The sequence below is a fragment of the Ambystoma mexicanum genome, chromosome 6q (assembly GCF_040938575.1).
Source record: "Ambystoma mexicanum isolate Mex_15411 chromosome 6q, UKY_AmexF1_1, whole genome shotgun sequence".
NCBI lineage: Eukaryota > Metazoa > Chordata > Amphibia > Caudata > Ambystomatidae > Ambystoma > Ambystoma mexicanum.
In genome coordinates this window covers 764,785,643-764,809,955 of record NC_090937.1, presented here as the reverse complement: position 1 = coordinate 764,809,955, position 24,313 = coordinate 764,785,643, and the positions used below count along the sequence as shown (strand labels likewise).

At 44.7% G+C, this 24,313-nt stretch overlaps 1 long non-coding RNA gene across 1 annotated transcript in view; it reads right to left on the bottom strand.

Annotated features, from left to right (window-relative positions):
• Window positions 1-24,313, bottom strand: part of LOC138515551 (uncharacterized) — a 97,937-nt gene that overhangs the window by 26,616 nt on the left and 47,008 nt on the right. The window lies entirely within an intron of this gene.

The following is a 24,313-nucleotide window of genomic DNA, read 5'->3' as shown; positions in this document are numbered from 1 at the left end:
AAGGATTGTGTGGGACAAACTCACTGCTTGTACTCAGGGAAAATCTGAAGGTGCAGTATTCTCAGATTTTAGTGGACAGGATTTAAGCACTGAGTCAGGTAAAAGATTATTTGTGGATAACTGTGTGAATGGATTGTTGCCTGATATCCAGTCACAAATTATGACTTTCGAGAGTGCTTGGCAAGCTAAATCACATTCCGAAGTAATGCATATGGCTCAGTATTATGAGAATAGAGTCAATAATGAGAAAGAAAGGATTGAAAAGAAAAAAGGAGATATGAAAACTAAGGTATTGTTGCAACAGATAGTTAGAGGGCCTAGAGGGGGTAGTACACAGTTTCGAGGACAGTTTGTTCCGCAAGGTAATGTGCCGTTGGGTCCTGTACACGCGAACCAATGTGCTTATTGCAGACAAGAGGGTCATTGGCGAGCACAATGCCCAATCCTCCAGCAAAGGTCGAATGACACATATGGTGTCATGGGTAGACGATCCAGAGGCCGCCCTGGGGCAGGGGGTCCTGGTAGAAGCCAGTTTGCTCAAAATTCCTAGTCTTTTTCGCAAGATAATCAGCAACCTAGTGTGGATAGCAGAAATATTTTTGATAATCCTTCTACTGCTTATCTCTCTGAAGATCTTGCCTTTGATGATATATTGGGCCTCATCATGAGTTGGGCGGTAACGCCGGCGCTATTAGCGCTGGTGCTAATAGCCCTACCGCCAAACCCTCCAGCGCTATTAGTGCCGGATCACGGGTTTGGCTGAAGGGTTATTGCCCATTCCCCATTGGGCCCATTCGGGAATTACTCATTCCCCATTGGGCCCAATGGGAAAAATTCGCACTATTACCGCCAGCGGATTTTCCGCCGGTGGTAATAGTGCTGAAAATCGGCAATTTTGCCACGGATTTCCCCCCAGCTGAAATCCGCCAAGGCCATGATCTGGCGGACCCTTAAATGCGGCGGTAATAGTGCTACTGCCGCATTTAAGGGTTACCACCAGACTCGTGATGGGGCCCATTGTTCCGTTAGGACAGCCCGAAGCATGGTCTGGAACCAACGCCTATTCCCATTAATCAGAGAGGTCTCTACGTTGAGATGATGGTGGGGAATAGGAAGCATCTATTTTTGATAGACACAGGAGCACAGAAGTGTTCCATTGATCATTCACAGGTTTCAGACATTCCACTGTCAGGGCAGACTAACGTTTCTGTAGGGTTTTCTGGTACGGCAGTGGTTAGTTCGGTTTCTTTGCCGGTACCGATTTCACTGTGTCCATTTGCGGATCACTGTCCGTTTCTTTTGACAACAAACTGTGGAGAGAATTTGCTGGGGTTGAATCTGTTGAAGGAATTAAATGCGGTAATTCATTGTTCTTCAGATGGAGTGCGTTTGACGATTTCACCACAGCAATTTTCTGCCTCACAGTTTCTGACTAGACCATTGCTGCCGGAATTTAGTGATGATCCGGAGTGTTTATGGGCGATTGATGACAATGATGTTGGTATTTTGCAAATTGAGCCCGTTAAAATCGTTTTGAAACCAGGAGTTAAGTTGCCACAAATTCCACAATCTAAGATTTCAGTTGATGGTGAGCAAGCTTTGAAATGTATAGTTTCTGATTTTGTACATCGCGGGGTAATTGAATAAATTGCAGGAAGTTTGTGCAATAGTCCGATTTTACCTGTGTATAAGAAAGAATATAATGCAAATCCTTTCTGTTTCATTATCGATTTACGTGCTATCAATAAGATTGCTGCTCCACAATTTCCAATTGTGCCTGATGTAACGAGGATACTAACGATGATTCCAGCTTCTGCTACTCATTTCAGTGTTGTGGATCTTAAGAATGACTTCTTTAGCATTCCCATACACGACGATAGTAGATATTTGTTCGCGTTCACCCTAAGGGGACGCTCGTTTACATTCACCCGTGCACCACAAGGGTACACGGAGAGCCCGAGCATTTATAGTAGGGCTTTGAAAGGGCAGCTCGATACACTTGAGTTGCCTACTACTTGTACATTACTGCAATATGTCGATGATCTTCTTTTAGCTGCAGACTCAGAAAGTGCTTGCAAGGAAGGCACTGTGTTTTTGCTTATTCATCTGGCAAAACACGGGCATAAAGCTTCACTGAAAAGGTTTCAATATTGTTGACAAAAGGTCGCCTATTCAGGCTATCTCCTGCCAAAGGAGGGAAGAAGATTGACACCTGAACAAATTAAAATAATTTCTAGCATGTCTGTCCCAAATACGCAGAAGAAAGTCAGAGCCTTGAGGAATGGCTTCTTACTGTAGACAGTGGATCCCTAATTTTTCGCTAGTGATCAAACCAATGTTGGCATTGAGAAAGAAGGGCATTTCTTTGCCACTACCATGGAACTTGAACACCAGAAAGCTTTTGATCTGCTCAAGACTGCACTGTGTTCAGCACCAGTTTTGGGCACACCAAATTATGAAAAGGCCTTCAAGTTGTATGTGCATGAACGTGATGGATGTGCTTTGGCTGTGTTAATGCAGGAACATGGGGAGAAGAATAGGCCGTGCGGTTACTTTTCCTCCACCCTTGATCCTGTTGCATGCGCTTTGCCGAGATGTTTGAGAGCTGTCGCTTCTGCTGCTGCGTCTGTAAAGCAGAGCGAGGGTAAGGTCCTAGGGCATGCTTTAACCTTGTTGGTACCTCACTCTGAAGACGTTCTATTAAATAGAACGCAAACACAACACCTTACTTCCACACGAGTAACAAGATATGAATTGATCTTGTTTGCGCCGCATATCCAAATTAAAAGGTGTTGCGTATTGGGGTAGTTTTGGTCGACCCTCTGTGCCTTTTGAAGTAATTCACTTCGACTTCATTGAGATGGAGCACTGTAATAATTTCAAGTATGTCCTGGTAGTCATTTGTGCTTTTAGTAAATCGGCTGAAGCCTTCCCTGTGAAAGATGCCACAGCAATGACAACAGCGAAAACCATGCTTAAGGAATATTTTCCTAGGTTTGGTTTGCCAAGGGTTATCTGGTCAGATAATGGTGCACATTTTATCGCTGCTGTTATTCTGCAAGTATGCACGGGGTAACAGATCAATAAACGGTTCCGTTTGGCTAGACATGCTCAAAGTGCTGGACTTGTAGAAAGCCACAATGGTATTTTAAAGAACAAGATTGCTAAGGTCTGTGCCGGCAGCAATTCGAAATGGCCGGACGCCTTACCGATAGCACTCCTGTCGATGCGGACAACCCCACAGACTAGGACTGGGCTCTCCCCGTTCAAAATAGTTATGGGGAGGCCAGCCAACATTTGGAACCTCCCCAAGCCTAGGTATCTAAAAGATGTAGAGCATTTACTTCTCTCTGAATACTGTGATCGGTTAGCTCCAAATTTGTATTTGATTTATCAACAGGTGCGAGAAGCCCTCCCAGTTAAATATGAGGGGCCAGGTCACAGAATTCGACCCGGTGACTGGGTGCTCACAAAGTCATTTGAGAGAGCATCCAGTTTCGCACCGTGCTGTAGAGGGCCTTTCCAGGTCCTATTGGCCACACAGACTGCCATACGAGTAGCTGGGAAATGACATTGTATCCACGCTATGCATGTCAAGAGGATACCTTTCCCCTTGCGACATGACGGAGAAGATAAGAAGAAACCTACTTGCTCTGTTCCCAATGATCAATCAGTCTTGTACAGCATTGAGGGTGTTTTGGAGACACTTCCCGAGCCCGTGGGGTCTGGGGAGACTGCTGCGTTGTCTCTGAACTCTTCTTCGGATCCTTCTGCACCTTTGCATGATTCTGTTGTTATTTCACCACTTCCATCAGGAAGCAACAACATACTGTTCGCAGATCGCACAGTACCAGGAGTCTCAAGGTACAGTCTGCATCCACGTCACTAGATTTGCTGCACAGCACGGCGCTGCCCACGGGAAACGATTGTTGAGCTTGCCCTTTACCACTTTTGCGCTGAAGTATAAGCAAGTGGCTGAGGACTGGGAAAACTATCTTCAATCAAGAAACCACGTGAACAGGAGATCACCAGCAAATGGACTATGGTGTTTTCGCAGGAACTTTTTGGGAAAGAGCTTTGAGGAACAATGCCTGTCGTTATCTCTACTAGTGCGGAGCAACCAATCGATTGTGTGGCCAACAAAGACATTGGAAAGTCAAATACATGGTCCTTGAGGACATATTGTTTTCTCGTAATTGTGTTAACCAGTCTTGCAGTAGTAATTGCTCTTGGGTTCTGGTATATCGAAGGAGTGCGTCCACTCGAAACGTTTTTGCCTACTGAGAATGTTCCCACTATGTCTACACCTTTCGTGCACCTGCACACGCTATCTCCTAGGGACTCGCAACACAGACAGAGCTATCACAACAACACACTTCTGTTAATAATGAATGCAACTCATGCGATTCTGCATATAATGAATTGTTGGATCTGTTCGCATTTGCCATAGCATGGGGAAAAAAGGGTTGGGCTGGTATATTCATCCTCTGCCTTTAACTACTGCATGTTATGCCTCTCTAAGGGCACTATGCTTTGGTCGTTGGAATAATAGCATCTCGGGGAACTTTGATGGGACTAATTTGAACGAGTTTGAAAGGCGAGTCCTGACGCCTTTGGGATGCTCACTTTTTGCAAATAGGAGCAAGCTTAATGTTGCTTCTATTAGGCCTTCTGATAGACTATCTAGACCTTTCCAATCATTGATCTCTTTCAAGATGGCTCCCGTAGACCTTTGTATGTAGGCGATCCTGTTTATTTCGTTTGCGATAATGAAGCTTATCCATGGCTACCTAGGGATTGGCAGGGAACTTGTTATTTGGGTATCTTGCTACCAGGGGTATAAGTAGCTAGTGCCACTGAGATCTCTAGGGCTCGTCCAAGGTGGGACGAGAACGGTGATACTCCTTCACAAGTCATGGGTGATGTAGCAAAATCCTTTGTACCATTTTGGGGACAGGACATGAATTCTGAAAACATTAGGAGACTGGCAAGAGTACTGGAGAGAACCATCAACCGGACCACTGACCTACTCTATAACATGACTCTAGAACAAAATGCAATCAGATTAGTGGCTGTACAGAACCGGATGGTGTTAGACGTCATCCTGGCTGAGCGTGGTTGAGTATGCAAATTGGTGGGGTCCGCTTGTTGTGTTTTTGTACCTGATTCCTCCTCGAGCATATTCAAGGCAATACAAAATCTGCACATCCTGTGCTCAGAAGTGCATGTTCCTGAGGGGAACTGGGATCTTAGTACTTGGTTCTGGGACTTCTTACGGTCTTCGGGATGGAAGCACCTCTCAGTCTTAATGGTAATCCTTGGCATTCTGTTGTTCTGTTGTTGTTGCATATAATGTCTTCCTGCCATATGTTCGATGTTAGGAGGATGTTGTGCGCCAACTGTAAGAACATTAGTACCGAAAATGCACACACCTGAAAAGATGACTAATGTATTTGTGATGAAGGATATTACTGTTAAAGATCTAATGGCAATTGATATATCTGATGAATGTGATTCAGGATGTACGGACATTGAGACGTGGAGTTACGAGTAAAGCGACTATTTTTAGTAAAGCTCTTGGCTTAGGCCAAAAGGAGGGTTTGTTAAACAGTAATTGTATGGTGCCTCCTTTATATTTATATTGGCCTGAGCCTAGTCGCGCTACATGGAAAACCGCGTTACAAAGTTCCGATTTTGGGTTGACTTTGCCGCCATTTTACGATTCATCCGCCATTTTGATTTCTACTCGTGTGTTCTTTGTTCTAAAATGGTGGACTATGTTTTCAACTTGCAACCGAGCTTCCCAACCTTTGAGTTCTGTTAATGTTTAGACTGCCCGAGAGCCGACTGTTTAGACTAGGCAATAAGGCCTTGCACTGCATATGAACTGTTGTTTAAGTATTGTCTGCGCTCACAAGACTCATCCTTGAATACACATTGGGGACAATGTAGAACAAACCCTGAGCGTAGACAAAGGCCGAACGCAATTGTAAAGGGATAGTGATTAATGCTTACTGCGGGATTTGAGAACATAAATCACCATTCTGCCTCCATGGAAATGCAAGCCTATGTAATCCATTGTATAATCCGTATGTGAACTAGGCACGAACTCTAGACCACGAATTATTAACGTGAAGAGAGGCTGGACAGTCTTACTCAAAATTGTATAAAAGCACGAATGTTTAGATGTCCAGCACTCTCTCACCTCTCTCTGTCGAGATGGTACACATTGCGAGGTGTTGGGAGCCAGATAGCTATCTGTGTTGCTTTGTAAACTGTACAGTAATGAAAGATCTGTGAATCTTTTTAGCCCGTGATTGGTGTATTTCCTTTGTGGTACTCAGCCTCGATATTTCCTTGTTCTTTCAGTGGGCGTGGTTATTGTTGAGAGCACTTGAGGTTCCTCTAGCCACAGAGGAACTTCTTGTGCTCATTGTGCGAGGATGCATTTGGTCAGGACTATTATATAACAGTTGGCTGGAGAGGTGTAGTGCTCTGATGTTTCACGTGTGTTGAGAGGAGTGCTCAGTTACCATGTTTGGACAGCTTAGTTAGTATGCATATTATGTGTTGGAAAGTAGAATTTGAACACACTAGTAAGTGGGCAGTGAGTGGAGACTCTCACAGGTATTTAAGCATTCATCAGGTTGTAGCCATGTTGAGTCCCTGCTAGTGATGCACCACACTTAGGCTATTTATGGTCCTTGGACTCTGTAGGCACTCACTGGTCTGGGTCAGGCAGGACTGTTTCTCCCCCTCCTATCCTATGGGTCCCCTGGGCTCAGCTGTCCTGTCTGGAGCAACACTGGTAGGCATCCTACCCACTTGGGTTTGTATGGGTAGAATATTCTCTCCCTTACCTGTGAACTCACCCTAGCGGCTTGCAGTAGTGTTAATGGCCTTCTAACCACAACCCTATTTGGCAACCAACTATATCTCTTTGGTGTTGCTGTCCCTGGAGAATCAGCACATTGCTTGTTCTGTCATATTTAGGGGACATGGTTTCACTGGCTCAGTAACCGCCAAGGGATATAGCACTCCTGACTCACTCAGCATCCTTAAGGGGATATAGCACCACTGAGTCACTCAGCATCCTCAATGGATATAGTGCCCTGACTCACTTCCGCAACCTGACTTCTACTTTTTTTCTTGTCTCTACCAGCCTGTATAAGCAAGTCTTCAACAGCTCCAGTCTGTGATCTATGTGAGGCTTTGACCTGTGGACATGAGTAGTGCTGGGACTCAAGCTACACATCTGGACTTGCAGACCTCCTTCATGATAGGCAACCTACGTTTCATCACTTCATTAAATGGACATGTTTATTTGCCTGAGAGTCCTGCCCTGGCTATGGAATCTTGGAGAGCTATGTGTAACTTGTGCTCCTGATCTTTCTTTCTAGGATAAGGAGGACTAGGTGAGTTCTAGGGGGTCGCATCATAGAATGGGTGGCATCCCGTGACCACCCATCATTCCCCAATTTCCCTTTGCTGCTGGGGCTATTGTGATTTTGTCACCACCTTAGAGTAGACTGGAATACCTGGCAGTAGACCGCATGTCTTGGTCCTAAAAGACAGTGGAAAAATATGGGCAAAGACAAGCAGGAAGCAAACAGAAGTTAGTACCAATTCATAGTAGAGTGAAGTCACTCTAGAAGCAAATCACAGTAGGCAAAAATCATGGTGGGAAGCCTTGGCACACAATCACAGGGTGGAACATAGGTGCAAAATCAGAGTGGGGCAAAATCAGAGTGGCACACCTATTTGCAAAATTACGATGGGACATCTAGAAGCAGAATTACAGTAAGGCAAAATTACTGTTGGACACCTCGAAGCAAAATCACAGCAGGCACAATTGCAGTGGGACAACTAGGAGCAAAATCACAGCAGGCAACATTACAGTGGGACACTGTAAGGAACTCATAGTGGCAACAGTAAATACAGACACAAGTGATAACCATTCAAGGGTGTTTGTTAAACTGTATAGATAGGTTGGAAAACACCTAATCTCAACCAAAATCTCAGATGGGAACAAGCGTCGACCATCAAATGAAAAATAAGGCAGTCACAGTGGCGTTGTGTCAAAATAAAAATGGCCTGTACTAAGAAACCTATTGCCAAACCTTACAACTAATACAAAAAATGGTGTGAGATAGTTTTCACAATAATATGTTAGGATGCGGAAGCTTGGGTCTCCATTCCCCACGTTTCCCAGCACGAGTCGACAGTTCTGTTTCAGCTTATCAGGAGCCTCGATGGCCAAGTCTCTTTTCTATGGAAAGTCTCTTGCCTTTGAGGGCCTGACGTATTCAAATAACAAAACAAAAGTTCCTTCAACAAAGTGAAAGTTTGTTTCCTTGTTTTACTCAGGGTGAGCATTCTTCAACCCTGGGTCCCCCTCTTCTGGGTGCCGACCCTTGTTCCTCGTGGTGTTGGGTGATAGTTTTCCACCCCCTGCATCTCCTTCTTCTGGGCTTGGATCCTAAAACAGTTCCTATCGATTTCAAGGCCTTCGGTGGTTGTTTCTCCTGGCTCTGAGAGCCTGATAGGCTTACAAAAACAACTAACAAACACAAAGGTTTATTCTACGTATTTCCTGGGTGATGGCTTCACCCCTTGGTCCTCCTCTTCCCGGCGCAGCAGCCTCCCTCCACCGGGTTCACTATGGCTTTCCCAGCATTCAGCAATCTTAAATGTCTTTATAAACAGTTCACCGTGGGCATCCCTCTACCGGGTTAATGTTTGTCAACACACTGCTTCTTGGGACTTTAGACTTTGCCCCTCTCTGGGTCCCCACTCTTCTGGGCGCTGACCCCTCTCAAATCTTTCAATGCTGGTGGGATTCACTTCCCTTGCTTTCTCAATGCAGGATTCACTTCCCTTGCTTTCTCAATGCGGGATTCACTTCCCTTGCTTTTCTTAACAGCTTGTCGGTCAAAGACTTTCGACTGTACAGGGATTTTACTTGACCTCCTGTAGGACCACTTTGGCCTATCTTGGCGGCTCTCCTGCAGCCTTCTGGTATCTTTAGTTTCACTCAGATGTGGATCGACCAGAGATTCTCAGAGCAGAACCCACATGGTGCCGATCCCCTTCTGCAGCTGGTCTCCCCTTTACAATTTTACAGTTCTTTGAACTCATCTAGCTCTGCCACTTTGTGACTTTCAATCACCACAGTCCGGTTCTTATCGGTTCTTCCTTCGACTAACCGGCTGTGATGAACCGCTGGGGTTTCTTCGTAACGAGTCCAGGCAGGTACTACGGAAGCAGGAGTCTCCCTCTCTCCGGCTTAGCAACGTTGATACGCTCTGTGTACCATTGACATCTGTGGGCTATGGTCCTTGGTGTTACGATTCCTTTTGCAGAGGTTTGACAGTCCTTGATCGGAAAGAGCAAGGTCACTTCTCTCCTTGCCACTGTCTCAGTATTTGCTGTCTTTTGCCTCCTCTTGAATCGCGGTGCTGAGTTAGCTCTCACGTCGTGCGGTCTGCCTTGCTCGTACTGTGCTCTCTTGCTTCACCTTTTATCCCTGTGAGGAAGGGTGTGATGTTGATCAATTGCCTGACTTTATCTGAATTTTGTATTGGGACATGTCAGGTAAATGGAGTTAGTCCATTCTCTTGCGTGTTGTACAAAAGTGTTTGTGTCAGAAAAGGGGAAGGGGGAAAGTGGTTTTGAATGTCCTACATGGTGGGATTGGGAAAAGGTGTTGAAAGACGGGGGCTAACGCATCTCACTCATCAGTGTCCCACTCACTCCCTGAGGACCCCCCATCCAGGTGATCCTCCCTCACTGTTCCACCCCTAGAAACTGGATCCAATCGTGATGGCTGTGGCCTGGCCACCTAGATGACAGATCCCTGGGGTTTAGCCAGGGAGGCACCTTTAGGTTTCTCATAGACACCTAGGAGCAAAAATCACAACAGGCACAATTACAGTGGGACACGTAGGAGCAAACTTACAATGGGGTGCCTGGGAGCAAAATTACAATGGAGCAACATTACAATTTGAGACCTAGCAGCAAAATGACAGAGAGATGCACATAGCCTGGGAGCTAAATAGCAGCAAGGCACAATTACAGTGGGACCCCTCAGAGTAGAATTACTGTTTGGTCCCTGAGAGCATAACTACAGTGGACACCTAAGAGCACAGTCTCAGTGGGGCAACATAATAATGGTACACTGGAGGGAGAAATTACAGTTCAACACCTAGAAGAAAAATCACAGTGAGACAAAATTATAATTTGACACCTGCAACCAAAATTACTGAGAGGTGCACATAGTTTGCCTTCGATATTCATGGAGCCCTGAATAGAGGATGTGGACTGCATGTTTGTCTCATTTCAAAGCTGAGCTGCAGAGCTTTCAGCACATGTGAAATTGCAACATGGGCAGAGGGAGATAAAATGACATGCAATAGCAGAAGGCCCACAGGGCTGGGCGACCTGGCACTCCAAGCTTGGCTTCCCTATAAGCTATCTGTTCTGGGAGACCTCACACTGGCAGAGGCACACAGCAGGTCGCTATCTCATTTCCTAGTGCAACATAGACAGGGAGGCAGGTAGGGAAGCAACACAGCATGCCGCTATCTCATTTCCTCGTGCAGCATAGGCAGGGAGGCAGGCAGGGAAGCAACACAGCATGCCGCTATCTCATTTCCTCGTGCAACATAGAAGCAACACAGCATGCCACTATCTAATTTCCTCGTGCAGCATAGGCAGGGAGGCAGGCAGGGAAGCAACACAGCATGCCACCATCTCATTTCCTCGTGCAACATAGAAGCAACACAGCATGCCACTATCTCATTTCGTCGTGCAACATAGGCAGGGAAGCAAGCAGGGAAGCAGAACAGCATGCCACTATCTAATTTCCTCGTGCAGCATAGGCAGGGAGGCATGCAGGGAAGCAACACAGCATGCCGCTATCTCATTTCCTCGTGCAACATAGGCAGGGAGGCACGAGGCAGGCAGGGAAGCAACACAGCATGATGCTATCTCATTTCCTCGTGCAGCATGGGCAGGGAGGCAGGCAGGGAAGCAACACAGCATGCCGCTATCTCATTTCCTCGTGCAGCATGGGCAGGGAGGCAGGCAGGGAAGCAACACATCATGCCGCTATCTCATTTCCTCGTGCAGCATAGGCAGAGAGGCAGGCAGGGAAGCAACACAGCATGCCGCTATCTCATTTCCTCGTGCAGCATAGGCAGGGAGGCAGGCAGGGAGGCAACACAGCATGCCGCTATCTCATTTCCTCGTGCAGCATAGGCAGGGAGGCAGGCAGGGAAGCAACACAGCATGCCGCTATCTCATTTCCTCGTGCAGCATAGGCAGGGAGGCAGGCAGGGAAGCCACATAGCATGCCGCTATCTCATTTCCTCGTGTAGCATAGGCAGGGAGGCAGGCAGGGAAGCAACACAGCATGCCGCTATCTCATTTCCTCGTGCAGCATAGGCAGGGAGGCAGGCAGGGAAGCAACACATCATGCCGCTATCTCATTCCCTCGTGCAGCATAGGCAGGGAGGCAGGCAGGGAAGCAACACAGCATGCCGCTATCTCATTTCCTCGTGCAGCATAGGCAGGGAGGCAGGCAGGGAAGCAACACAGCATGCCGCTATCTCATTTCCTCGTGCAGCATAGGCGGTAGGCAGGCAGGGAAGCAACACAGCATGCCGCTATCTAATTTCCTCGTGCAGCATAGGCAGGGAGGCATGCAGGGAAGCAACACAGCATGCCGCTATCTCTGGCCACATGCTGGCCTTTCCGCACCACGCTATTGCCACGCAATGATGCCAAGACAAATGCTATTGGAAATAGAAGACATTGGGATACAGGGGACAACCATTAATATATTATTTTGTGTGTGCCTCTGCTGCATAACGCAGCCAATCTCGAGAAACACTAGATTGCATATCAGTCTTCGTGAGGCTTCCCATTGTCACAGGCTTGTAGTCTGTCTTCACTTTCCACGATTGACTCGACACAAAGTCCTGAAGGCAACCCTGTTGTAATTGCAAGCTCTGTATGCTTGTGTTTTCTCTTGTTGACCAACTCATCTGTCAGAGGGAGAAACAAGGGCCTTCCAGAACAAGCACCTACATGCGAGGGTAGGATGACTATCCTAGAGAATGTCAAATGCTGGAGAGGATGTCTACACTTCTGGAAAAAGGGTACATTTTACAGGCAGAAATCTGGACAAAGCATCACATTTACGGACACAAACCAAGAGGACATGTAATCGTATTACAGAAGGAAAAAAAAAGACAAACACCTGTAGTTTGATTAAATATATATCTATGTCTTTTTCAAATGAAACATAAAACATGCAAGTGCGGCCAGGAAGTCCCTATCACAAGGTACAATTTCAATGGAAGGAGTCATTTGGAAGAAGGGAATCATTGATGCAAACAATTTAAATCTTTATATACACTCGTTGAATTGGTATAAGTATTTGTAAATGTACGAATAGTTTCTGGAAAACAGATTTCTTGAACGTAGGCGTGTCCAGAGACCATGAAAATAGCAGTGGTGCGTGGTATAAATCACAATAACATAACATAATAAAATAAATAATTTGGCACTTCTATAGCGCTACGAACCCTCAGGTATCCGAGTGCTGCTTATTATTACCCACGGTGTGTGGTGCTCATTTATCGACCTCGGAAGGATGAAAGGCTGAGTTTGGCCCCGCACGGATGTCACAGTGAGCGCTCTACTCACTGTGCCACTTGACCGGCTAAGTAACATAAAGTAAATAACATAGCATAACATAGAGAAGAAGCATTGATGTAGAAGGAAGTATTGCAATGATATGATATGATGTGGCATTTATAACGCACCTGTACACAAGTGTTTCTAGGCGCGACAAGACAAGGAGAGAGAAACAAGGGAGGACAAAAACGAACTTAATAGGCCTTGTGTCATTCAGATTGCGCAAGTGCAGGGAAGAGGGAAGGGGAGAAGTACCAGGGGAGAGGGGGATGACGGGGGAAGTGCAGTTAACTCACAAGTGCAGAGAGAAGGGACTGTATGGCTGCAGATACAGACCCTTAAGTGCTGAGGAGCCCAGAGGCAGTCCAAAGATAACTGGACATGCCGTAGCCTGGGCCCGAGTTCAGAGGGTGACCAGGTGACCAGTGCACGGAGCAGTCAGGTGCATCAGTAGGGGAGAGGAAGAGAGAAAACGGAAGCGAAAAGGAAGGTCTTGAGTTGGTTGCGGAACCGGAGGTGGTTCTGCTCAAGTTTGAGAGAGGCATGGAGGCTGTTCCAGAGAGAGGCCCCAGCCGAGGAGATAGATCTGCCCCAAACTCTCTGCTTGGAGAAGCGTCTGACCCTCAGAGAGTTGGAGGTGGATGAGCGGAGAGCTCGAGAAGGAAGATGTGTTGGAAGAGAACGTTGGAGGTAGAGCGGTCCCATGCCCCAGAAAGCCTTGTGGATAATGTAGATGGTCTTGAATTTGATCCTTGCAGCCACAGGGAGCCAGTGAACAGATTTCACAGCTGGAGAGCTACTATCCTGGGCTTGAGGCCAAGGATAAGTCTTGTAGTCCTGTTCTGTATAAATTATAATAACAGTCGAAGAGTAGAGACAGGAAGATTTTGAAAGAGGCTGTTGCAATGGTCCAGCCTAGAGAGGACCCGAGCTATGGAGACAGTGAGCTTCTGGGGGAAAGTGAGAAAAGGAAGAATACCTTTGAGGAGGTTCAGCTGATAATTTGATTTCTTAGAGATGCCAGAGATGTGAGGAAAGAAGGAGAGGGTGGAGTCAAAGATGACACCAAGGTCCTTAGCCTCACAGTGTACACCACTGGTTGAAAGGGGGATTTTCAGAACAACACATCCTATTGAGGACAACCCAGGGGAGTCATGCAAATAAATAAGTCACAGCACATCCACCAAGGAGATAAAAGGACAACACCCACAAACGAAGAATGGCAAATAGAACAGCCTTCTCTTGGGGAGATAAAGTGCTACACCCACAAGTGAAGACTGGCAAAGACAAAGAGATCAAGAGGATAATGACCAACGCTTCCCTTAGGCAGATGCAAATAATGTGGAATATAGAAATAAATAATGTGCATTTACATTTACAATGGATGTTCCCACATCAAAAAAGACATCAATGGCTAATTGCTTCATGGTGACTCTTGGAGAAATTCCAACTGCTAGATGATGAATGAGCCACTGAAACTGACTCCATTCATTGTCTCAGACACAGAAGTGGTCAATACTGCTAATGCAGTACTTTCTGTCAATGAGGATTGACTTGTTTGTGTTTTATATAATAGACACATTCCCTAGAAAATTGCACCTCCAACTGATGCAGGTCCTTCCGCTTCTGAAATGGGAGTGTGATAATCTGGCCCCCTTTTCATAAGGTTGTATACAAATTGTTTGTTTTACAATTGTTCGAATTACAATTGACCTTTTCACAATTGACTGAATTGTGAAGGTTAATTGTAACATATATGCGGGGGGAAACCCCCCGTAAGCCCCCACCCAATGCAACCCCCCCAAAACCCTATATATATATATATATATATATATATATATATATATATATATATATATATATATATATATATATTGTGAGTGTGTGAGGAACTTTTTCGTTGATATCAACTAATGCCACTGCGACCTATTTCTTATGTCTGGTTAGACTGTCGCATTGGTGTGTCCCAAGACGGAGACATAGAGTTCCTCTACTCCGTTTGTTATAATTGCAGGAGAAGTGACTTGAGGCACACCTTATTACTGCGCCAAAATAAATAAGTACCAAACGATAGTCCAATGCTGGTGTATTTATTTACAGTTGCCCTTTAAGCACGCTTAAAGGGCAACTGTAAATAAATACAAGAAATGCACGATAGTCCAATGCTGGTGTATTTATTTACAGTTGCCCTTTAAGCACGCTTAAAGGGCAACTGTAAATAAATACACCAGCATTGGACTATCGTTTGGTACTTATTTATTTTGGCGCAGTAATAAGGTGTGCCTCAAGTCACTTCTCCTGCATATATATATATATATATATATATATATATATATATATATGGTCAATTGTGAAAAGGTCAATTGGGACCCTTTAAAATCGGTCAATTGGTAATTCAAACAATTGTAAACAAACAATTTGGGTAACACCTTTCATAAAGCTCCATGCCAAATGCATACTGCATACATGTGCCCTTTCTTTACAGTCACCTACCAATTGCAGAACCTGCTCCTCAGATGCAACTGGCAGGTCCAAAGGCCACATGTGCATTTCTTGGCAGCTGCTGTGACCCAAAGTAACTGCAGACAGAGGCTGCAATTTAATGTCTGCACCTGTGATCCAAAATATAATGTTGCCTTCTCCATCTGGAAGCAAATACGCCATATTTGGTTATGCTATGGAGACAGATAAGAGCAAACAATGATTAAAGCCACACCAATCTGATATCATAGAAGTGTCAGCTCTGTGAGCCCAGACCAACTATGTAAGGGCAATGTCTGTGTTCGTGGTAGGCTGGCTGGCTGCACTGTTCCCAGTTAGACAATGGATAAGATGCTCTCATCTTTTGATCCCCAGGGAGGAATGGTAACACCTCCCCTTAGACATAGGAGCTCACACCTGGTGATCTCCTGGGAACCCTGCTTCAAATGGGAACTCACACAACAAAATCCAGCTCACACCAGAGTGCTGCACACCAAGGAGCTTTTGAAGATGCAGCATGGAAAGGGGTGGAATTAGGGTAGCCACAGAGAATGGGTTCCACTATCGTACTTGTCTGTGGGGCTACCCTCCATTTCCTATGGAGCAAGGCATTCTGGGTATGATGCAGGAAGGCATGGGTCACTTGTTGCAGCAAATGGGATTGAACCCCTTACTGCATGCTTGCTTCTATCCAATTACCGATTACGTTTTTCTTTATAAGGAAATGGTCTTTCATGCCTTCCTTGATTCTTCTTTGAACTATCAAGCAATGAAGGATACATGTTTGGACCGCTACTGGGAGTGCAGCTCATTCCAAAGAATTCTGCCATAGAGGTAAAACAAAGGTGGAGGAGAGCTCTGTCCCTTAACCATCCTCAGGTTACAGTGGGGGTGACTACTTTTGCACAATTTGCACAAAGGCATCACTGGTGGCTGCATTGGAACTAGGACCCTGTTCCCTGAAGCTGAAGTATCCCCTGTAGGTACACATTGAAGCTCCATGGAGTGGGAGCGCAACCAAAGGGCATACTTTGTCCCTGGAGACCCTGGATTGGGCCTCCCAGCAATCCAGAAGTCAAGGAGCAACTGTGGTCCCCAATTGCCACATTGATCTGCTTGTGAGCTACGCCAATCAGGACATCAGCTTACTGTCCCAGGCTTCTTTTTTGCCACATGCCATTGCAGCGTGGATCACACTACGTGTTGGATGCAGTCAACCAACTCCACAAACCTGTGCTCAAACACCACTTCACAAAACTCCCAGAACCTTGGTTCAATGATGTTGAGCCTCAAAGACAAGAATACGATACTGTGAAGAGGATCTGTCTCTTGATTTTTAAGCACCCGTTTCTGCCTTTTTCTTGAAAGGCATATCTGTTTAACAGTGACATTGCTGCACTTGCTTTCCTGATATCCCCTGCTCAAGTACCCAGAGTGATATTTCATACCAGTTCTGCATTCTCTGTGCTCTCTCCAGAGTGGTGGGGTTTTGTTAAGTGTTTTTAGTTGGTTGTTTGCAAAGTTATATATATTTTTATAGAACCTTGATTGGACTTTTATTTTGGAGTCAGCCACAATAACTGTTTAGATTAATAATATTACCACTACACAACCTTCCTGATAGTAGAGCCTGCCATCAGCTGAGTTAGTACAAAAGGTGAAGAAGGTATACCTGTCGGGCATGTCTGTTTTACGTTTATGATTGGAATTACTGCTGGTTTAGTAGTAGTGAGGGACTCGCGGTTTAGCCACTATTCATCGCTGTACTTCTGTGCGGCAGTAGTGATTTCGTCACACACACCAGTAGTGAAATCTCAATAATAGTGGAAAATATTTCGAATTTCTTTTGTTAGACACACCTCTTCAAACAGCAAAACATCCCTTCTCTTAGGGAGATAATAAGGACGATACCCCTCAAGTGAATAATGGCAAAAACATGCACCTTCAAGAGGATAATGACCAACCCTTCACTTAGTGATATGAAAACAACACCCCCCACCAAGTGAAGATTGAAAACGACTCAGAGCAGTCCTTATTTCAGTGAGATAAAAAGGACAACATCCCTCACGGGTAGATTGGCAAAAACATGGACCAATCCTTCTCTCATGGAGATTAAAAGGCCAACACCTCCAAGGGAAGATTGGCAAAGACATGTGACAATATGAAAGAGGAGGGAGTGAGCACCACTTTTCAATTTCAATTCAATATACTCAACAAAACAGTATTTGGTGCACATTGGTATATCACCTCTGCACTAAAATGAATATAAAATCTAGCAGGACTGAGGAAATTATCCTCAATGCTGACTGCACCTTAACAGTTAATACTGTGGTTGCATCATCTTCAACTATCAGTAGGCAGACAGTGTTGACCGATGCATTTTGGACCAACAGGGTCCTTCATCAGGGCGGTGTCTGTGAACAAAATAAAATGTATATAAGTAATAATTATCCCTACACATTTTAATATGCTTATCATTATTTTAAAAATGACCTGGGCCAACCCTTTTCTTAAGGAGATGAAAAGAATAACCCCACCCAGCTGAAGATTGTAACCCCATTCCCCTTTTCTTATGGAGATGAAAGGGGACACCCTCCCAAGTAAAGACTGACAAAGACTTAGACCCAACATTCTCTCAGGGAGATAAAAAGAACAACACCCCCAAATGAAGAGTGTAAAAGTCTTGGACTTTGAAGACACCACCACATTAGAGATGTATTCTCTCAAAACGTAATATATCCACCCGATTGCTGAAGTAGTTTCAGCTGCATGGTCAAAAATCGAGAAAAGAGTTTGTCGCCCTGGTAGTGAAATCAAAATCTCACTAAAAGTGGATATAATTTAGCATATCATTTGTTAGAGGTACCACTCCAAACAACAAAACATCCCTTCCCCTAGGGAGATAAAAAAGGAACGTAACCCCCTCCACCGAGTGTAAGAATGGCAAAGACATGCACTTTCAAGAGGCTAAAGCCCACCCCTTACCTTAGGGAGATACAACAGAAAATTGCTAATATGGAAGCTCTTTGCCGATTAAGTACAGGCATGTTTATGATATGATATGGCATTTATAACGCATATTTAAACAAGTGTTTCTCAGCACAAAATGTTTACTTTAACAGTTAGCACTTTCGCATAAAAAAAGTCAATGGCAGTTTCTCCTTGATGGCTGAGAAGGTGCTGTCTTTACATAACCTGCTCCACTGTGGCGTCCTTGCTCAAGAAATGTAGAAATAGTGGATATCATTGCCCAGTATGTTGCTTTTTTGTGGTCCATTCCTGATTTGTGTGTAAGAATGTCTCCCCTCTGGTACTGCTTTCCTCGACACTGACCAATATCAGGATGTTTTGACTCTCCTTCTCACCTGTACTTTAAACAGTGCTTAATCTGTAAGAAAAAAAGTGCCAGGGCCCAAATATGTTCTTGCAAGGGGGATGGGCAGTTCCCTTGTACTGTTGACACCAACACCACCCACTGCTGCTCATACAGTGCCACACGGCTGCTCCACTCAGTGTCAACATATTTGGGATGAGACTTCCAACTCCCACTGGTTCATTGAGGGCGAAATCAACATAAAATATTCGTTATGTCTTAAAATAAAAGTTTAGATGTTTCTTTAAAACACATCATAGTTATCAATTGAATTTAATCTCATCAGTGTCAAGTGGTAACCATCTAAACACAGGAAAAAAGAGCAAAATGCGTTCCTCCTATGCTAAATTCATGGACGAACGTAGGCAAAATCATTTTTGAACAGATGAGTTGCCTGCAAACACTGCAGCAAAATCGTCTTGCATAGGCTGGCACTCAGGACTGGCTCTACTGTTTGATATGGGTCTTTTCACTGACTGTGCCCCTGTGTTGGGGCTGTTGGCTGGCGACTGTCCTGTTATTGTCAACCGTGCCTGCTTGTTATTACACTAGAGAATGTTCAGAAATGTCCTGCAGGCTGAGTGTAGCATTGTGTGGACATGGCCAGCATCGGTACCCAGGATTCTCACTTTGCATCTCATTGTTTTTCATTGAAATGGATAAATAGTCCTGCCCTGCCAACCTGGGACATAAGGTTTGTGAATAACAATGAGCCAGCCCAGGATGCAGAGACTGTGGCCAGTGCACACAGTCGACTCTGCCTGAGGAGATGTGATGCTTTTTAGCATTACACTCTTTCCTCACCTCTGCTGCTGTGACCTACGGTAAAGATAAAACTATACTTTTATTTGTACTAGACCATCATTGCTTTAAAAAAATAAAAGGCCACATTATTGGTCTTCTAACTAATTTACAGGAATGAAAACTGAAAGAAAATGAAATTGAGAGAACAAAAAATTGCGAGAACAGAATTGAAAGGACTACTTTTCTGATGGGAAAATAGCTCAGACTAATCAAGACTAGTTGGGTAACAAGATGGCGTGAATGAATCCCCTTTGCTTCACAGTCTACAATCATTACTGGAGTTCTTAGTGCATACCCAAAGCCGACCTCTCAGTTGGATTAAAGGATTCTCAAGGTGAAAATTAAAAAGTGGCCTCTTTAAAGGAGCACTAGCCCATGGGAGGCAAAACTCTCAAAACCCTAACCACCAACTCTTAGCGGTAAACAAGAATAAACACCCTGCCACACCCAGCTAACTGTTGTAGCCTATTTTGACTGTGCACACAATTTATTGCCAATGTGCACCACAAATAATGAGAAAAATGCCATAGTATACTAAAGAGTTGGCAATACATGTGTTGGATTGCAGCAGCTGTGCCAATTTCCTACCTGGTGGTGTTACAAAATAGAAAAAAGGTAAGATGCGCAGCACATGCTGTGTTCCTTTCGCTACTTCCTGGTGCTGTCCTTGCTCAAGAAATGTAGAAACAGTGGCTTGCTTGCCCTTCCCTGTGGCATTCCTTTATGCTGCGGTCCTGATTCTGGTCTGCAAATCTCTCCTTCACCTATCGGAAGGTCTCTCCTGCACAGAATACACCTTGCCTGACCACTGACGAATACTTGGATGCTTTGACTCGCATTCTCGCTTATTCTTTACAGATCTGTTGGCCTGTTTCCTCCTTGGTGACTCTGGGTGGGGCTGCTCCTAGAAGACGTTGAAGCCCCTGAAACGGAATCGTCATCATGAACTGTCTCAAACTAGTTTAAACCAGAGACGTTGGTTACATAAATGACACTGCATAGTATGATTTAAGCAGCAGCTGTAGCTTGCAGTGAGCATCTGAGTAATGCCATGTTATGTACTATTAACCAGAGCTGCAATTTACCTTCTGAGGCCGACACACACACAAAAAGCAAACAATTGCGTAAAATGCCAGGATTATGCAGGGGAGACTGATTGTGTAAGCAGTCCACGTAAACCACAAGCATACTGGCTTATCCTCAAGCCTTAACCTCGAAAAAGCTTTTAACTGAAGCCACAATCTTTTTTAACAGTCTATGACAGCATTTTACGTAATTTGCACAGTTCTCTCTATACGTGCTCTTGAATAGTAAGATGGTAGGTAAAAAAAAGACGTGTTCCACATATGGCATCACCCTATCGCTGGAATTTTACCTAAGGCTAAACACATTAAACGATATAAACATTTGGACCTGCGCAATTTATGTGCCCCCTCTCATGTTAGTCTGCCCAGGAAGCGTTTGGGGGGTGACCGGGGGGGACATGAGGATCCACTCTCAAGGCGATGTGGCAGTGAGGGGGAAGTGCTGCAAAGTGTATGCGAAGACTCCCGAGATGGTCTATGAAGCTGCTTTAGTTGTCACCATAGGCCGGGTTTCCAAAGCAAGGCAGAGCTTACTAGGCAGTGACTTACAAGACTCCATATGGTGCTGAAGCACTTACCTGTAAGATGAAGTACCAATCTTGTCTTTCGTGGTGCTTCTGCACAGGAAAAAGCAGCTGGCATTTGGTAAAACAAAATTACAGAAGACATGGCTGGGTACTTGCAAATTTCACTTGCTGATTCCCTCCTCTTTCCAACCTGGTGATCACACTCCCCTTTCACCCCACAAATCCCCGCCCTCTGCTTCTCCACCTCCGACTTCAACTAAATCTTTACATTCCTAGACATCAAAGCAATGCCATATACCTACACATAGTCGGCCTATACACAGTTGGGAGACCATTATTAACATAGGAAATAAATGGGAGCCAGACACCCACACATTTGTAGTATCCATCTGATGGCAAAGCTGTAATGTTTGTCCCCTCTGGCATTTTCCAATTCTGCTGTATTGTCAACTTCGCTGCAAGCAAGAAATGGGAGCGCACGGCAGCACCACTTCACCCCAAAGGGTATACTCTAGCCTTTGTGTCTCCCAAAATTATTAGAAGAAGGTCCAATGACAGTACGATGTCTGTGATCGGTTATATGACAGAGAACCTCTTTCTAGAAGCATGTTTCTCTCATACATGTCCACCACATGTGCAGGTACGTCCCCACCTCGTCTCAGCCTCTCCAGCATGTGTCAGGGTACCCCTGAATCATTTTGTGCAGTCCATCAGGAGGGAGATACCACCAGCAGCATGGTCTTAATTGGCATTCTTTATCAGGGGTGCAACGGGATAACAGGTGATTCCTAGCCCAGATGTGATCTCAAGATTCCTCCCCAGTATGGGTTCCCAGATCCTGCTCCTATTTCATTATGTATGGAAAGCGTTCCCCCATATCAAACCAATCCAGGAGTCTGTACAATGTAGCCACGTTCGCTTTGGACAGCCCCTCTATTTAAATGAGTCCTAGGGCAGACAAGGGTCGCTCTTCCCCTCACGGCAGATTTAGAGGCCCAATGGCATAGCTGCGCATATCTAAATCTCTCCCTCTTATCAAGGCTAAACGTCTTTTGGCAGTCCGCCAAAGTCTGCAGAGCTCCAGCCGAGTACAGCTGCCTCAATTCCTGCAGCCCGCCTCTTCCCCATCTTTCAAATCCCTTCCTCTTAACTCTAGGCATGAAGTTCGGGTTTCCCCAAACAGGGGATAAAGGGCCGGATCCCTGGTCCACCCCATCTCCCAATGGCCTTATTCTATCATGCAAGAGAGACCTGGGGTGACGGTAGTAGAGGCAATCTCGTGGATACAGTTTAGCATTAGTAAAGGGGAGTTGGGCCAGGGGAATTGGAGATATGTCTTGCTCTATGCAAGCCCATAGAGGGAGAGATGACGCTATGCCCCATGGAAAACACACGTCAGAGTTGAATGGCAAGGAAATAGCTATAAATATCTGGAACACCCATACCTCCCAACCTCACATTCGTAGCAAGCACTTTCTTTGAGAGTTGAGCTCTTCTCCCTTTCCATATAAAAGAAACTATTTTATTCTGGAGAATATGGGGGCGTCAGGAAGTGGTATAACAATTTGGGTACCAAGCTCATTTTTATCGCTGCGACTCAGCCTAACCAAGAGATGGCCTGAGAATTCCAATGTTCCAAAGAGCTAGTGACTTCAGAGAACAGGGGAAGATAGTTAAGCCGATAAATGTTATCCACTGCCAATGGGATCCTAACCCCCAGATAGTCCATTGCCTTGTACGACCATTGAATCGGGCAGAGGGTCACCAGGAATCGTTCCAAATCTTGAGAGAGCGATATGTTGAATTCAGGGTCCGGCCATAAATGACTCTGACACTCCAGTGAACTGTTAACTTATTTACTTAAGTTCAGGTACATCAAATACAGTTCTCAGAGTCGGGTAAGTAAAAGGAGACATAGGAAACCCACCGGCATCCTCTCTCAGGGCTTACATCCTTGCCACTGAGAAACCTGGAACACACTCTTAGATAAACATTCTAAGCCCTGCATTCCATCTCAAGATTCTAGTCACTTGCTCCAGATGCATGCAAAGTTAATCACAACACATCTTCCCACATAAGGACAACAACAACAGCAGTAAAATATGAGTGACAAGAGCAATATTTTATCAAATAAATTAGTCCAGTAAAGTCCCACCTGAAAAACAAAAGATTAAAGAAAATATTTCACAGTAACCAAAAATAACTCCAAAAAGTTTAGTTCTTGTCACCACTTTAGTAATATATTAACATTAATGTCCATATGTGGAATAAAATTAAAAGTCCACCAGTGGAGAGAACATATTAATCTACCTACATGGAACAGCTAATGATGAACACTGTTATCAATTTAATAACTCTAATGAAGAAATAATCAACACTCATAACACTAATATCTCATCTCACTCCCTTCACACCACATCCACTGAAGCTACACCTCATACACTTAGACCTAAAAATCCATGCACAGACCACTCCCTACTCTTGCTACATCACCAGCAAGTAGTTTACATTTGCATTGCCATATATATCACATTGTTCTAGCTGAATTTTAAACCACACGGTTCTTGCAAAAGCTAAACACTATAATGTTGACCTTGCACCTGAGTCAACAACCACCATTCCCCACACACATACCATATAGGCCAATTGAGCATTGAACATGGTAACCAATTAAAAGAAACACCCCACCAATGTCCAGAATTCAAGCCTACAGGGCCCATACTGATAATGTGCCTGTGAGAAAATGTAGGGTTACAGAACCAGTTCCCAAAAACACGTGTTTTGGCACTCATCCAACATCACACATGTGTCAAAGCAAAAACTAAATAGTGCACCAACTTTTAAGCTTTAAAGTCCACCCGTGGAGAGAACATATTGATCTACCTACATGGAACAGCTAAATATTTTTATTTTTTTTGCGTTAAACTCACAAACATCCATTTCGCTAAATGCATCCCTGATAAAGGCCATGACTTATAACTGTGGCCAGCTTGCACTCCATTCTCAAAACTTACTGCTACGGCCTCTTGCACTCATGCTCAAAATTTTGATACTATAGACCTCTCATGACAGCTAATTCCTATCTTAATCTAACGTTACTAAAATGCCAATTGCATGCTGCCAAAACGTTTTATCTCCACGTGAAATCGGCACTTTTAAAGTTTAAAGTCACCTGTGGAAGAAAACTTGTTAGACACAACATTCCTACCAGCAATCATTGGCAATCGTTGTACTGAATACACTGAACCCAGCAACCGCCACGTGGCTGGCCAATACTACCAAACCTCAAAACAGGAAGCCAGCCACCAACCAATGTCAACCCCAAAATCAACCAACATCAA